At 36.5% G+C, this 17,265-nt stretch overlaps 1 protein-coding gene across 5 annotated transcripts in view; it reads right to left on the bottom strand.

Moving 5' to 3' along the window:
* RLIM (ring finger protein, LIM domain interacting) overlaps nucleotides 1-12,210 on the bottom strand; it is a 31,174-nt gene extending 18,964 nt beyond the window's left edge. The window contains exons 1-3 of one of the 5 annotated variants that reach the window (XM_079123044.1): nucleotides 12,004-12,210; nucleotides 10,139-10,202; nucleotides 9,966-10,058 (exon numbers count right to left, since the gene is read on the bottom strand). The gene's annotated coding sequence lies outside the window, so the exon portion shown is untranslated. The remainder of the gene's footprint in view (nucleotides 1-9,965; nucleotides 10,059-10,138; nucleotides 10,203-12,003) is intronic. The other 4 variants (XM_079123042.1, XM_079123045.1, XM_079123046.1 and 1 more) reach the window with 4 other exon arrangements.
* Nucleotides 12,211-17,265: the final 5,055 nt, after the last annotated feature.

Below are 17,265 nucleotides of genomic sequence, written 5' to 3'. Positions count from 1 at the left end.
TTTTAACTTAGAATAAAAGATTAAATTTCAATTTCATACTTAAACTAGCCACATTTCAATTGTTCAACAGTCACACAGAGTTAGTAGCTACCATGTGGGAGGGCACAGCTTTAAGCTTTTTTGGGGGGCAAGTGTTGGAGATTGAACCCTGGAACCATGCCACTATACTATACTCCCAGCCCTGCATTTGCTTTTAAAGTAGAAAAAGTCCAAGGATGGAAAGAGTTCCAAATGTTCCCAATATACTGTTTATATTCTTTAAACCCACTGTTCATCCCCTTTGTTTTGAAAATAAAATAACAATGCTGAACACTCTAAATGCATATAGGATAGACACTAATCTTTTTCTCTTTTTATTTCTGTGGTGCCAGGATCTGAACAAAGGGCTGCACATATATATGCTGGGCAAGCATTCTACCACTGAGCTAAATCCTCAGCTCTGGGATGTTTTTCCTATGCTCACCAATCTTGAAGATTCACTCTTGAGCTGGGTGCAATGGCACACGCCTATGATGCCAGCAACTCAGGGGGCTGAGGCAGGAGAATTACAAGTCCATCCCAGAAACTTAGTGAGATCCTGTCTCAAAATTAAAAAAACAAAAAGGACCAAGGATGTTGCCCAGTAGTAGAGTGCCCCAGTACCAAAAATGACTTACTTAATCTTTTGAAATTTCTAGTTTTCTACATGGAGACTAGAGACAAACATTATACCTGTTTCAAACTCTGACACTAACTCTGGAGATTGTTGAAAACATTTTTTTTTTGGCAGTACTGGGGATTGAACCCAGAGGCACTCTACCACTAAGTTACATCCCCAACCCTGTTATTGTTTTTTTTTTTTTTTTTTAAACTTTGAGCCAAGGTCTAATTTGACAAGGCTGGTCTGAAACTTATAATCTTCCTTCATCATCTTCTGAAGTAGTTGGGACTTAATGAGATTGCTGAATCTTAAATAACTCCTGCCTGGTGAGCCTGGATTTCATCCTACATAAGAGGTATTTTTATTTTAGTTTATTATTTAATTCAAAAATTTAACAGTAAGACACTCACAAGCAACATGTGAACAAATCCAAATTACTATTACTTCCATAATAGCATACTGCACCTTTTCCCCTAAATAATTCATATATGAAAAATCAACAAAAATATTTCCCCAAATGATGGAATTCCTGCAAAATAATTTCAAAATTACAACCAAACTGGTAAGCCTTCATTAAATAGAACACAATGTTTTTGTTAAGGTAGAGGCTTCCATCCAAGCAGCAGTTTGTTCCTTGCAGTTAGTTAAGAGACAGGGAAAGAACAGTCTGGTTTGGTTTCTTACTTTTGCCCAAAGTCTCCATCCTTTCTGACTTAATTCTGCATTTCCCCTAAGCTAGGAATGCAGGTCAAATGTACCTTTATCCTACAGGTTGAGAAGTTCCAAGACCATTGGTAATTAATTATATTTTCAAAGAAAAGGAAATCCTGAATGAAAGTAATGTTCTCAAATGCCTTGTAAAACAACCTTACTCTCACACACCCAATGAACCTAGTCTCATTTTAAGCAGTCCTGTGCCAGTTAAGTGGCATAAAATGAAGAAATGTAACAAATATAAACCATAACAAGTTCTGTTCCTGGTAGATGTAACACCATTATTTGATAAAGCAAAAAAATAAATAAATAAATAAAAAATTTAAAGGTTAAAGCATGTCAAAGATGTTAATCCAAATCATAAACACAGAATTTTCTCCATTTTGGTGTGAAAATATAAGAGAAAAATTATGTTAATAAGATGGGTTTTCAGATTCTACTTTATAGTCAATGACACTGTGGTACATTTTTGGTTTACCAAAGAGGGCTGAAAGTGTAGATTAGAGGTACAGTGCTCACCTAGCATGCAGCAAGGCCCTGAGTTTGATCCCCGGCACTGCTTAAAACAAGAGAAAAAAGAAACCCTACATAACCCCAGACTCCCTCAATAACATCATAGAAGACAGAATCTTAAATCTATTTAAAAATTTAATTATTTCACTTTTGAGTTATAACATTCATGCACATAAGACAAATTTTGGCTTGAGCATGACTAGCTTCAGTCATTTTCAAATAATCATTTCTATGAAGAGATTACCAATAAAATATAATTTAGACAATAAATTACAATTATTCTTAAATCATTTAGCTCTCTCCCTGGTTACAGGCAATATCCATCACCCTACATTTACGCAGTCCTTTTACCTATATTTCACTTAATTCTTACAACAATACCATGAAGTAGAAATCACCACCTCTACTTTACAGATGAGAAACAAATGTGGCAAGAGGAAGTGATTTATCAAAGACCATGTGGGGGTGCTGGGGTTGTAGCTCAGGTAGAGTGCTTGCCTAGTATGTGTGAGGCACTGGGTTCGATCCTTAGCTTTAAAATACTTTTCCTTCAATCCCAAAAGACATGACCAAACTACTCAATCTCACCATGAGCCTTTTACAACACCTTTACACTCCTTTTATGAAAACTTCCAAAAATGGGGCTGCAAACGTAGCTCAGTGGTAGAACACTTACCTAGCATGTGAGGCCCTGGGTTCAATCCTCCAGCACTGGGGGAAAAAAATCCTTCCAAAATGACAAAATATCTTTAATTGATTCCAGTGCCTCACACATGCTAGTCAAGCACCAGATCACTGAGGTACACTCCCAGCCCACATAACATCTTTCATAAGCACCAAGAACCTAGCAGTAATTATTCCAAGTAAGTCACCTTTTTAGAGTTTTTATTTTAACAATTGCTCTTTAGCTAAATAGCATATTTTATTAACCTTATTTCTTTCAGAGTACTATGTGCAATATATCCGATTCCATTCCTAGTAACAAGGAGACAGGCTGGGCATGGGGGTGCACACCTGTAACTCCAGTGACTCAGGAGGCTGAGGCAGGAGGATAGCAAGCATGAGTCCAGTCTCAGCAACTTAGCAAGATCCTTTCTCAAAAAAAAAAATAAATAAATAAATAAAAAAAGAGATGGGGCCGTAGCTCAAAGCATCCCTGGGTTCAATCCCTAGAACCAAACCAAACCAACCATGCACCCGCCCCACCCCTACCCAAAAAAAAAAAAAAAAAAAAAAACCCCAAAACAAATAAATCAAAAAACCACACAAGAATCAAGGAGCCAAATTAGAGGTTTTGCTTAGTCATTTCAGAAAACTACTCCGGGCTAGGGATGCAGCTCAGTGGTACAGTGCTTACCTAATATGCATGAGACCCTGGGTTTGATCCCTAGTTCTGCAAAAGCAAACATACACAAACCTCTCACAAGAAACTACTCATCTGACCAACAAATATATAATTGTATCAGATAAATTCAATTTGGGATAGGAAAAGCCAGTAAGAAAACCAATCCTGAGATTTATTCAGTAATTAAATAATCCAGAACAGTTCATTCGCCCTGAGAATTTTATTTTATTTTTTGGTAAAACACATTTAATATAAAAAAAGACATAAGTAAATAATGATATATTTAAAAAAGGAATGAGAAAAACAAAACTTATTGGAAAATATTGGGGACTGCTAAGGCACAAACTAGTTACTTTTAAAATTGATAATTAAAGGTAAATATAATTATGGAGTTTTAGGCCTTACATTATAAATTATATTTTACGATTACCAAAATGCCTTTTGGAAGAAAGTACTACTAAAAAATTTGTCATAAGAAATGATAATAAAAGTAGAAAATCCCTAATGAAATGACCATTCCTTTTAAAGTCTGAAAATTAAATTAAAATACTCCTCCATTTTACAACTGCTTATCCATGAGGTCAAATTTTCTTCATACAAGTCAATCAAAACAACAAAGTAAATGTCGATGCAGAGAATCTACCTGTCTTCTACTAAGGCAGACATTAAAATGACTTATATAAACACAAAACAATGGCATTCTTGTCACTAAAATTTTTGGTTTGGAAAGTTAACATTTAATGGTTTTGCTATTTTTTAAATGAAGTAATCGTTTCAAAAATTATGTTTAATATCTAATATGAGAAATCTTGACATATATTTCAGATATGCAAAATGTCTTTAAGCTATTAATAATTTTTAAGTAAGGAGATGATGAGACCAGAGTGTTTGGAAACCACATGCCTGTGTAGGAGTCTTATCAAAATGTTCGAACTGAATCTAACCATGTAGTTAAAAAAAAAAAAAAAATCAGGCAAATCTAGATTGTGAACCTTTCTACAAAAAATTTGGTCTAGACGCCTCAAAAATGTCAATGTCCTGAAAGAGAAAAATTAAAATAATTAATAAAAAAGGTGGGAGATATTTTTAGATTATAAAAACTAGAGTTCTTAACCAAGTGAAATACATAGATGTTGATAGATAATGAGTGAAAAAAAAATCAAGTCTATAGAGACATTTGGGGAATAATTGAAGAAATTTTAATATTTTAATGCTGACTTAATATTTAAAAAGTATTGTATCAATGTTAAATTTCTTGGGTATAATATTGTGGTTGTAATAGAGACTTACAATCCCTGCTTCAGTCTCCTGAGTAGCTGGGATTAGAGGAGTGTACCACCACAAACTGGTTCATATTCCTAAACTCTTACATATGTAAAAATATGTTGTTTTAATCCAGGAATAGCAACTTGATAGGCTTCTTCCCAATGTCAGCACATTTAGTACTTCAAAAAGGAAGTCTAATGTTGGCTCAATTTTTATTTCTTGGTAGTGAACCAGTTTTGTAGGGACCACACCCTGAGAATTTTAAAGAATTTCAAGAAAGAAATCATCTCCACTTCTATAACCATTATGTAAATTATGCAAATTACTGTTTCTGACCACCACTAATAGTATTATCTCATTTAATATACTTAGTCCATGAAAAGAATTAATATTATGATGATGTTAGGGTTGAAAAGTCACGTAAGCCAGGTACCATCCAGTATTTCTATAATCCCAGCTACTTGGGAGGCAGGAAGACTGCAAGTTTGAGGCAAGCCTGGGCAACTTAGTGAGAGCCTTTCTTCAAAACTGAAATAAGCTGGGAGTGTAGCTCAGTGGTAGAGCACCCTTGGGTTAAATCCCCAGTACCATAAAAAAAATGAAAATTCGCTTAAACATTATTTAGTACTAATGGGTCAGAAGATCTGGAGCTCAGTATAAGCATGCGTATAATAAATGGATATACTATGCCATAGTACTCTTGTTAACAAAAAGCTTAAGAACTGTTAACAAAACAGACTTTACAAACAATCCTGAAACATCAAGTTAAATGCTTGTGTAAATGTCTATTTAAAAATAAGCTCTATTTGAGGCACTGGGTTCCATTCTCAGCACCACATATAAATAAATGATTAAAATAAAGGGCCATCAACAACTTAAAAAAATAGGATGAACAAATTAAAGTAATCTAACATCAACCAACCACTAAAATATGTTGAGCATCATCACCTTTTGCATACCTGTTCATCCAAGTTCCAAACTCAATACAATGCTAGAGTAGGACAAGCTAGTTAAAAAAAAATGGATAAATAAAAAATTAATTTTGTTATGATATTAGAGTTGAAAAGTAATTGAAGCTAGGCATGGTGGCATACTCCTGTGATCCTAGAAACTCAGGAGGCTGAAGCAGGAAGATCAAAAGTTCAAAGACAGCCTCAGCAACTTAGCAAGACCCTGCATCAAAAATAAATAAATAAAAAAAATAAAAGGACCAGGAGATATATATATATATATATGGCGATCAGTGGTAGGGTGCCTGTGAGTTCGATCCCCAGTACCAAAGAATCAATCATGGGTATCAATATAAAAATATCATACTGAAAAGAGAAGGACAAGAATCATATTGTTTCCAACAACTCCATTTAAGAACCTCACAAAGGCCAGGTGCAATGGTAAATGCCTGTAATCCCAGCAATTTGAGAGGCTGAGGCAGGAGGACTGCAAGTTTGGGGCCAGCCTCAGCAACTCTGTGAGACCCTGTCTCAAAATAAAAAGGGATGGAGATATAGCTCAGTGGTAAAGCACCCCTGGGTTCATTCCCTAGAACTTAAAAAAAAAAAAAAAAAAAACTCACAAAGGATATAAGCATTAATGGCATGTGATCTTTGTCAATAAAACGTTAGCTAAATAACACCACCAACAAAGTGTATTTAAATACAGTTTTTAAAAAGTTAAATCACTACTGAATTTGAGGTGAGGCTATAAAGGACTGTCATATATGTACACAAAGTGATATCAATTCTTAAAATTTATGACATCTGTAAGAGACAAATAAATGGTAACAACCTGATTTTTATTCTTATACGTGGGTAACAGAGGGGAATTCAGCTCAGTGAAAGGAAAAAGGGAAATTCTAGTGTTGCCTTAAACCTGGCTATGTGTATTTTAGTCAAATTTAACTTCCTGTGCCTCAAGATCTCCCTCAACATTACAGTATTACATTAAGCCAACTACAAGGTACCTTCCATATCAATGAATCTGTGATTTTGAATAAGATACAATCTAAATCACATTATGGTATTAATTACAAAGGTAAAACTTAAGAAATAACACAAATAACTAATATGTAAACTGAGAAGCTGTGGTTTCCTCACTGTAGATTTGGTCACTATGCATTTTTATCTCCCTTTACTTGATTACCATATCTTTGTAAAATGAAATATACAACATTCTTTAAAAAAAGAAACATGGTAGGGTTGATATTTTATTGCCTCTACTTATTGCAAGATACCTTTCGCCAACCATACAATTTGTTGATAATTTCTAACAGTGGCCTATCAGAGGATGCTACCAAGGCATCCACCAATGCTACTATCACAGCAATAAGAGATTATAAATTATCTGAACAGCAGTAGTAGTTTAGCCTAACTTATATTCTACCTTTACCAACTATAAAGGGCAGCAAAAAAGAATCAAGTGGACTCAGAATGTCCCTCATGTGTCTAATCTTTTGGCAGGAACTCTATTAACTTGCAACTTAGAAACAATTTTGACTACTACAACCCTCCAAAACAGTTAAAATGAAACAAGAGTACTAAATTAGGAACTCCAGTAAAGTAGATCATACAACAGAAGAATAAGTCATGCTGCCAATTTATACCATTCAAGACAGTTAAAAAAAGGAAACCATTATGACAACATTTCATCTTGGGCTGGGAAGATAGCTCATTTGGTATAGAGTGCTTGCCTTGCAAGCACAAGGCCCTAGGTTCGATCCCCAGCACCGCAAAAAAAGAAAAAAAAAGAAAAAAAATTTCATCTCACTCAAGTACCTTAGACAGTGAATTTAATCTCATTACCCACTTCATGTTATTCTATTGAGTTACATCACTAAATTAGAATTTGGTCATATTCATAAACTCAATTTTGATTTGCTTCTCTCATTATCTCCAAAAGTTAAAAAAAACCTAGATGGTTCCAGTGTTTATTTTTTAAAAGTTATTAATGTAAAATCACTAATTAATGTCAATGCTGGTGTTCATCATCAACTAAAGTACTGTTTTGAGAACTTAAGATTTCCTATTCAAAAAAATCAACTAAAAAAACCACTTGACCAAAAAGAAAATATTATCTACACCAATCACATATTATTTTAGGAAAAAAATTTTGTATTTTGGACCAAACATGCTATCTATTGTACTTCCTGAACAAGTGTTCCTACACAGAATTGACATGGGGATGCCCATATATCCCTGTTTTGTCCAGAAGAGTCATGGTTTGTACTTGTGCTAAAGTAATAATTTGTTCTCAAAAGTATTTCAGTTTGGATACTTTATATGGTCACCTTAGTTTTAACTATTATTAAAGGGAACTTTAATCAATGAAAATTATAGCTAACTCCTTTCTATAGTCAAGTAGAAATCAGGAGGAAAGGGACATTTTTTCATTACAGAAAAAATTAAAACATTTAGCACAAATATCTCCTCTGCCAGAAAGTTTCATGTTCATTAACATTCAAACGCCATTAAACCATCAAACAGAGAAACAGCAACCTAACCTGCAGTTATAAAATTATAAGAGGTCCATAAATCTATATATACACGAGGTGCTGTCTATAGATACTTGTCTCACACGTACGTAGGTGCTATTATGATTAATGAGATTAAAATCCTGGGTTGAAGCACTACAATAAGAAAATCTAGAGCAAGAATGCCAATTATATATTTCAGGAGAACACCCACAAGTTCAAATACATTCCCCAAACTGAGGTATATATTTTTAAAATTATTCAACTGGCAAAAGGAAAGATGATGCAATTATCTGGGAAACTTCACATTCATGGTAGTGAAAATAATAAAGAAAAAAAGACAAGTATTATTGATATCTTATACTAGTTATCAAAACTTCATGGTGCACACGTAATCCCAGCTACTCAGGAGGCTGAGGTAGAAGGATCCCAAGCTCCATGGTAAAGCACCCCTGGTTCAATCTCAAGTATCCAAAACCAAAATAAAACACAACTTCAAGGTACTGTGTAAAGTGGATACTTGTTCGAAATCAGCAGCCCAAAGATTTTAGAAATCTTTTATATTATACAAAAAAATTTTTAAAAGTAGACTTCCAAAAGAAACAGCTGTCCCCATTCTGAGCAGTGGCTCCCAATTCTAGCAACGCTTTGGTCTTGGACAAGACTTTTCATATTCTAATTTGTATCCACACTAAGGTAAATTCAGGAAAAGGATACTGGTCAGTGATGTGTTCTATTTCCCAGGCCACCAGAGCTACGGAAGAGGTAATGCACACATAATTCCATGAGTGCACTTGCCCCATTTAACCTACTGTATTAGTTAACACCTCGCTACATGTTCACTAACCTGAAAGACATTCATCAGCCTAGTATTTCCAGGTATTTTACTATTAAGCTATTTCTTAAAACCTTTTCTGATTTTAAATTAAGTTTACCAAACTGTATCAAGAGCACTAATAGTTGAAACAAATTGTAACAGAACAACAACACAAAAGCAGGGGTAATTGCAAGGTAAGTCTCACCTGCTTCATAAAGCAGATTACTTTCAATATTTAATCCGTTTTTTGGTGGGGAGTACTGGGGACTGAACCCAGAGGGGCTTTGCCACTGAGCTGCACCACAGTACTTTTTTCTTAAATTTTGAGACAGGTTCTTGCTAAATTCCTGAGACGGGACTTGAATTTGCCATCCTCCTGCCTCAGCCTCCTGAGTAGCTGGGATTACAGGCTTGTGCCACCACCCCCAGCTGAGTTAATAAAACTTTTTGATGCAACATAACCTAGAGATGTATTACAAATTTTTCATTTTCACTGCACCTCTGATATAACTGACCAACAGGCAGGCTTAGAGGCATTAAAGTTTGTTGACATGAACGTGGGACAGACCTGAGATAAAATGAAGGTTCCACCATTCACTAGGTTTTTAACTGAGGACAAATTACTTAACTTTCAGGGATCTCTGTAAGAGTTAACATCCTCAGGAGGCTTTGTAGTAAGAACTGTAACATAATACATGCTAAAGGAGAGGGCCTAGTACACAAGTTCTCAACAGAGGTTGGTTATGAATTTAGGCTATCCATCCCAATATCCCTGGGATAATCCAGGTTTGCACTTGCTGTCCAAGAATAACTATTAATAATATTCCCTTTGCTTTTAAAAGTGTCCTGGTTAGGGCAATAAATCTATGTGGTTATTTTAACAATGGTGATGATAATAAAAGGAATTAACATCAATTAAGGTATTATATACCAATGACTGACTCTTGAAGGGAAAAAATATCAAACACCACACACAAAAATGTAAATTACATTCCTGTAAGATAGTCTGATATTTCATCTAGCTATTCGTTGAAATTTAAAAGCTATTTTATTTTTATACTTATGTTGTTCTAACAATCATTTAAGGCAACAATTTTTTTTGTTCTTTCTGTTCTATACAGGTACTGGTAAACTTCAAATATTACATTAAAAGAGTAAAATCACAGATAAAGCACTGGTGAGTTCAGGTACTGAGAAACATTACCCTTTGAATTCCCAGTGATAAGTACCCATTCTCATCATGAAGAATGCCCAACACCAACTAATATATATCAATGAGCCCATCCAACCACAGGGCCTGTAAAACAGAACAATAAATATTCGTAAACATGCATTCTACATATAAATCATCAGGAGACGCAACAAAAAATAAATTACCTGACTGTTATGACATAGTATTGAATTATAATAAACTGGATTTTAGTTTTCTTCACACTCTGCTCTAGAAAAAAAAAGAATCCATTATTCTTCCTCTTTTATAAGATACACATTTTCTTTTTGAAATAAGACACATCCTTAAAAAATACAATCCTATATATTTTAGTTACACAACCATAACCCAACTTAACTCAATATTAGTACTAGGATATTTGGGGAGATCAAGGTGAGAGGGAATCAGGAATTAGTATAAGATTTCCTTTAAAGGCTGAGAGGCAATCTACTTTTTAATATAAGCTTGCTTAAAATAGGCCTTTCCTTATCAGACCAGTAATTATTTTCAGATTCTGATAGTCACTTTCAAGGACTTATTTGGCACATTACACTAGCAGGGACTAAAGTACTTTAAAAATCACCAGTACTATCTTAAGCTAAAAAACATTTGTGCCATTTTTCAGTAAGAGGAGTCTGTCCTAAAATTGTATTTTAAGAAGGGTTTGGATTAATCTTTTTGGGTACTTAACCTGTATTTTCACAGTTTAGAAAACTATCTGAGTAGGGGGCAGGCCTGTAATTGTGCCTGCCTGCCCTTAAGTACACCAGGACTGACACAATGTACCTGATGGGGGTGATATGAGTAGTTACTTGGTAATCCCGAAGAGCCAAAGAAATGGTTAGTAGTACATTTATCATTTCTTCCTCTCTTCAATCATCCAAAAGCACTGTGGTTAATTCTGACTCAGGAATTGCAGGCTCCTTATTTCCAGCAAAAAAGTACTGTGGGGCCTTGCAAATGGTGTATGACAATCTGATATAAATACTTCCTTTTGCCCCTAAACGAAAAAATGACCTAAATAACAAGTCGGCTAGGCCTCCGATTCCCGGACTAACCTGTGGAATAAGTATGGTGAAACTGTCTAGGGAAGGAACGTGGCTGTCTCCTCCATCTTGAAATTAATCAGCATAAGGGAAAAAGGGACTGAGTATTCAGGAAGCAGAAGCCCAACCGGTTAATACTAGTTACTTAGCTATGGCGTACGTGGCAGGTACCGCCCGCAGAAGCAGAGACCCTTAGGCTTTTTTTGTGGGGGGAGGGGCTGGGTTGTTGGGAGGACTGAACGGAAATTAACTTGAAAATAATTTGGCCAAACTCCCACCCTTACCCAGTGAAAAACAACAAACATGCAACGGCTTTTCCCTCCCTTTCTGGGGGGATTCCTTCCAGGGATAACTGGCAAAGGATACACCAGGGTTATAAGAGCAAGGGAGTAAACCACAGTTGCCTCAGATCCTCAGGGAAGATGTCATCGCGGCCCCAGGGGGCGCCTAATTGGTAATGCCCTGCACAAGGGCTCAAAATGGGGTTTTGCAAATCCTGGGAAAATCTAAAGGCCCAAAAGTTACCAGCTTCTGACTTGGAGCAGCCTGCTATTACCCCCTTTTCCCAAACCCGAGCCCGCCATGTAAAACGCGGGGTGGAGATGGAAGCCTCCCAAGAACAGAGAGAAAAACCCGAGACACTCTAAGATTCTCACGCCCGAGGCCAAAACTCCAACACCGCCTCCCCTTAATTCTTAAGGCTCCGGAGGGCCCGGGCTGCAGCTCGCCCGGCCACGGAGAGGAACTACTACCCACCTCCTTCCCCTTCTTCAAAGAGCCGGACGAGTATACCACCCAACTAAAATGGCAGCGGCGACTACGCCACGGAGCCCCCCGCAGCAACGGGCCTGGGGTCCGGAGGCGGCGCTGAGCCTCTGCCACGACGCGTCACTCGGGCCATTTTGAGAGAACGCGGCAGCCGCGGCTCTGCTGTCTTCCTCTCGCTCTACATCCATTTCTCAGAGGATCCCCATGTCTTCACTTACTCGGTTTAAGGGTCAGGATCTGACTCGGTTGTTTCGGCCGTCGCCGCTGAGGCTCCTCCGCGCCTCCCCAGCCGCCGCTCTCGAGCCCGCCTCCGATGAGTCGCTGGTTGAGACCCGCCTCTACCCCAGCGCCTGCTCGGAGACGTTGCTCAGGCAGCCATTATCTTCCCCATTGTTACCAAGCAGCGACAGGAAACGACTGCCCACAACAGGAAGTGATGATGCCGCGTCCGGGCTCCGCAGCCCCACTCCCAGCCTGTTAGCCAATCCCAGCCGATTCCTTGAAAAGGCTCGGCGGGCAGAGGAGGGGGACGGCAGACGACGCGGCAAGGCGGGCGTGGGTTTGGAAAAGGAAAGCTGCTATGACGCCCACCATGTGACAGGCCCCACCCTCTTCCGCCATTTTGAATTGTGGCGAGAAATTCGCGTTCTGAGAATTGTGGGAACCTTCGCTTTCCCATTTTGTAAACTGAAGGACGTCACCGTCTGGCTGCTTGAAACCCTTTTCAGAGAGCGTGAAATGTGGTATTAGTCTAATCTGGCGTCGACGTACACATTTAGTCCGGACCAGCTCATGCAGCATCCTACATTTTATTCAAAATACACTTATTGAGCGCCAACTCCAGGTCAGGCAAGGCACCGTCGTAAATGTTGAGGAAATTAAAGTAGACCAAAATTTAAAAGTAAGAAATTAAAATAAACTAAAACCCCAGTTCTCATAGATCTTGATAACCCACTCGGGTTGGATAGTAATCTTTAAAAAAACCAAAAATATCACATTAGCCATTGATATATGCTAGGGAGAAAAATTGGGTAAAGGGCGTAAGAAAGTATCCTGCAGGGGCAAATGGGAACTGCAGTGTTTAAAAGTGGTAGAAGACAGTCTGTTCGAGGTGGTAATTCTCTGAAGTACTTGAAAAGGGGTGGTGATTGTAAAAGGATGGGAAAATCTGATAGGAATGGAATTCATCAAAGGGTGGTTAAGGAAGCCTCTCAGATGTTAATGCCTGAAGGAATGGAGGGAATGTGCCACACAGCCCCCAACTCTGATGTCCTCCTCACAGTTAAAGAAAAATAACCTTAGGCAGGTTTTAGGGGTGCTTCTGCCTCCTTCATTTTTTTATTCTCTGATAACACACCAGCTACGGTGACTTACTATTTTTCCAACAAACCTACCTGTTCCCACCTCAACTACTTGACCTAAGCTGGCATATTTCATTACTTTGATCATCCAAGCCTCATAAATTGTCACCTCCACGGAGACAGCCTTTCCTGACCACCCAAACTACCATAACGATCTCTCCCATACCCTTACCTGCTTAATTTTCGGTAAAGTACTTATCAAAACATTTGTTTACCCCACCCTTGAAGAGCAGCAATTCTCTGCTTTGTTCACTGTTGTATTCCCATAAACTGCAAAGTAGGCCCTTAAATATTTTGGGAGAATTCCCTTCTTAATTATAATGGAGTTTCATGAGCCTGGACTATAAGCAAAATTTCATCCCAAGTGGTTAAAACGTACCCCTTATATCCTGTTCATCTTGCCAGCAGGTTTGATATTTTCATTTTTAACGGTATGATATATGATTTAGGTGCTGTATAATCTACTGTTTTTGTCTCGTTTTTATAATAATAGAACTTTTACCTAGAATGTATGAAATGAATTCTTCAGTGACCTGAGACTACCCCCCAAGTTTCATGTATGTCAACGACATTAGCCACTCGAGTACTCTTGAGGCATAAGTAGTTTCATGTAAAATATAAAAATCATAAAAGTAGAAGAAAATATAGGCGAATTTTCTATAGACTTGGGGATGCAGAAGGACTTTCTAAATATAATAAAAATCCATAAAGGGAAAGACTGATAAATACAGTTTCCTAAATACCTAAATATAAGTAAAACTTCAGAATGTTAAAGTACAAGGTTAATAAAGTTAAATGACAAACTGAAAAAACCTGTAATTTCAACATGACGTGATGTCTAAAAGGTAATATTACTTTATAATAAAACTAAAAGACAAATGGCAAACTGGCAAAATTGAATATATATATTAAACACATGGTTAAATATCACTAGTTTATAATAGACTATTATTAATTGGTTTTTTAGTGCTGGGGATTGAACTCTTCTGGCATCTAAACCAGTGCTGTCACTGAGCTACATTCCCAGCCCTGATTTTTTTAAATTCAAGGTTTTAAAAACAAGATATAACTCAAGTACAAATAGAATCATGAATCAACTAAAAATTTTAAATAAAAATTGGCTTTTAAAAAGATAAATATTCCAGTTTTAAAATGTACAAGGAAAAAAATAAAATGTACAAAGACACAAATGGACAATTCAAAAAAGAGAGAAAATGCTTGACTGATAAGTATATGAAAATATGTTCAATCTCACTAGTGATAAATGAAAATAAAAACTTTCTCTTTTTTGCCTATCAGAATGTCAAGGATTTAAAAACTTATAAGTATTGATGAAGATCCTATGAAATGGTCACATTCAAAAAAAGAAAGAAAAAAGAATGAAAAGGGCACATAATGCTTAGTGGTACAAATTGATATAACTGTTTACAGTCAATTTGATAATGTGTATCAAAAGCCTCAATATATCCATACTGTTTGACCAACAAGTCTCCATTCAGAAATTTACTTTCAGGACTGTAGATTACAGATTAAAAAGACATATCAATAAAAAAATTTACTTTCAGGAAAGAAATGGACAAGTTTGCAAATATATTTCTATACATCTCAAAGAGTTATCGTAGTGTAGACTGTAATATGAAAATGTTGAAAAATCAGGAAAGATAACTACTCAACATTAGTTAATTATAGTAAGTCTGCATAGTAGACTACTAAATAGGCATTAAAAATGACTAGCATTAAGACTGGGGATATAACTTAGTGATAGAGAGCTTGCCTATCTTGCTTAAAGTCTATCTCCAGCATACCTCCTTCCCCCATGAGTAGCATTTGTTTGGGTTATAACTTTAGTGAGAAAAGCAATTTACAAAAGAATATGTATGATTACTTTTTATATTAAAAGATATGTATAAATATGCCTAGAATATACATAAATATAAATATATAAACAAAATTATATATAAATATAAAATATTTATATATAAAATATATTATATATAAATATAAAATATTATATATTTATATATAAGATATATATAAATATAAAATGTGATCTCAATCACTGAATAGTTTCCATTCAGACTAATTGCATTTCCCTTGTTACTTATATGTGATCTTCAAAGGATTTTTACTACTCTTGATCAAGTGACCTTTAAGAAAAAGTAAAACAATGTCCTTTTGTTCATTTCAAGGATACCTGGGCTGTTTGGTAGGGATATATTAGTAACTATATCAATAAGACCACACACAAGACCCTACCTTGTGTCAAGTCCTGACATTGAACAAATAGTTATCCAGGTAATTGACAGTAAAAAGAAGACCTGTGTAAAAATGGAAGTGTATAAAAGGAAACTTTAACTAAGAGAAGCTGCCACTTTTAGCTGAGACCTGAAGGGAGAGTGACGTTTCAGGCAGATAAGGGAGGAGCCTTGGGAGAGAGAATAGTATTGTAGGAATTCCCTGGAATGATTAGGCAGAGCCTGGGAACTAAAAAAAATAGCTTATTTTCTGTAGCAAATATTCCATTTTATTTTCTTCACAGTACTCACCACATCGGAATTTATCTGGTGTGCTTATTGATTTTATTTATAAGTTTATAGTCTGTCAGTCTTCCTGCTGACCCGCCCCATCCCTCCAACTGTAAACTCCATGGGAACTGAGGATTTGCCCCACCCCCTCATCGTTGTTATTTTCCAAGCCTAAAATACCTATTAGGCATTCAATCACTATTTCTTGAATGAATCACGAATTAGCGTGAAGTTCATATTACGGATTTTGTATCATATCTTAACAGCAATGGGAGGGTGTTAAAGAGTTTTAAAAAGAGGAGCCATAAGATCTGATTAAAGTTTTTTTTTTTGAAGCTTGGTGACTGTTAGGTGTCCGAAACTAAATTTTTCTTGATAATGGATAAACTCACTGTTTTAAAGATTCCAGTACTCCATTATCTTTAAGAAACTCCACTGGCTGTGTGAAAAAAAAAAAAAGACATCCACAAAATACCTATTTATTTAGTTTAGGCACTGCCTCCCCTCACCTGCTTCACTATTGGGGCTTGAACCAGATGCACGCTACTGCTGAGCTAACTCTCCAGACCTTTTAACATTTTTATTGTGAGGCTGGGTCTTGCTAAGTTTCTGAGGCTGGCCTGAAATTTGCCTTCTTCTTGCCTCAGTTACAGGCATGTGTCACTGAGTCTGGGGCGCTTTATAAAAAAATTTTGACGGGAGGAAAAGAGGAAGCAATGAAGCAAATTGTATTCCATGCATTTATGATTACATCAAAATGAACCACACTATTCTGTATGACTATAATGTACTGATAAAAATATTTTTAAAATCTTTTGAATTAGAATCACTGGTCAAAGTCAATTTAACCAGAAAACAGTATCTATCTCTTGGTACTTCCATTTTACCAAATATGCTCTTTTAGGAATTCACAATAAAATTAAAGATATGAATTCTAAATATTTTCTTCAATTCGATCAGAGGAAAGGGATAGCAGTACAGAAATAAACAAGGGAAAATAATCTTTGATTCATTAATTTGATTTGTTTATTTGAGGGCTTGGGGACTGAACCCAGGGCCTCATGCATGCCAGGCAAGAGCTCTACCATGGTGCTACACCCCCAGCCCTCTTGATTTATTAATTTATTCATTTAGTTAAGTCATCATTCAATAAGTGTTGTGTGCCCCATGACTGTATGCTAGGTTTTGGGACTATAGATACAAAAGACAGAATGTCTGTCCTGAGCACAATTCACAAATCAGGCTGAGGCACAGGGATGGCAAGTTTGAGTCTGTCCTGAGAAAATAAGCAAGATCCTGTCTCAAAATAAAAAACAAATAAAAGGAGGAGGAGGAGGAGGAGGAGAAGGAGAAGAGAGACCTGTTGGGAGGGTGGAGTTCACTCTACAGCCATTTTGTATAGATGTGTGGAAGCTAACTCTGATGCATTTATTCCATGACAGAGGCCCAGGTAACACTCTTTAGAAGGTAACTCAGAGGTCTTAAAGATTAGGGAATGAAGCACACAAAAGTATAAAAGTAGAGCCCTTTTATTTCTCACCATCTGTAGAAGGTATTTTTAGCTGAAAAGCCTGAAAAACAGCATCTTGTAGAT

This window comes from Sciurus vulgaris (genome assembly GCF_902686455.1).
Source record: "Sciurus vulgaris genome assembly, chromosome: X".
Classification (NCBI taxonomy): domain Eukaryota; kingdom Metazoa; phylum Chordata; class Mammalia; order Rodentia; family Sciuridae; genus Sciurus; species Sciurus vulgaris.
The sequence above is the reverse complement of the archived record's forward strand: the minus strand, read 5'-3'. Positions and strand labels throughout refer to the sequence as shown.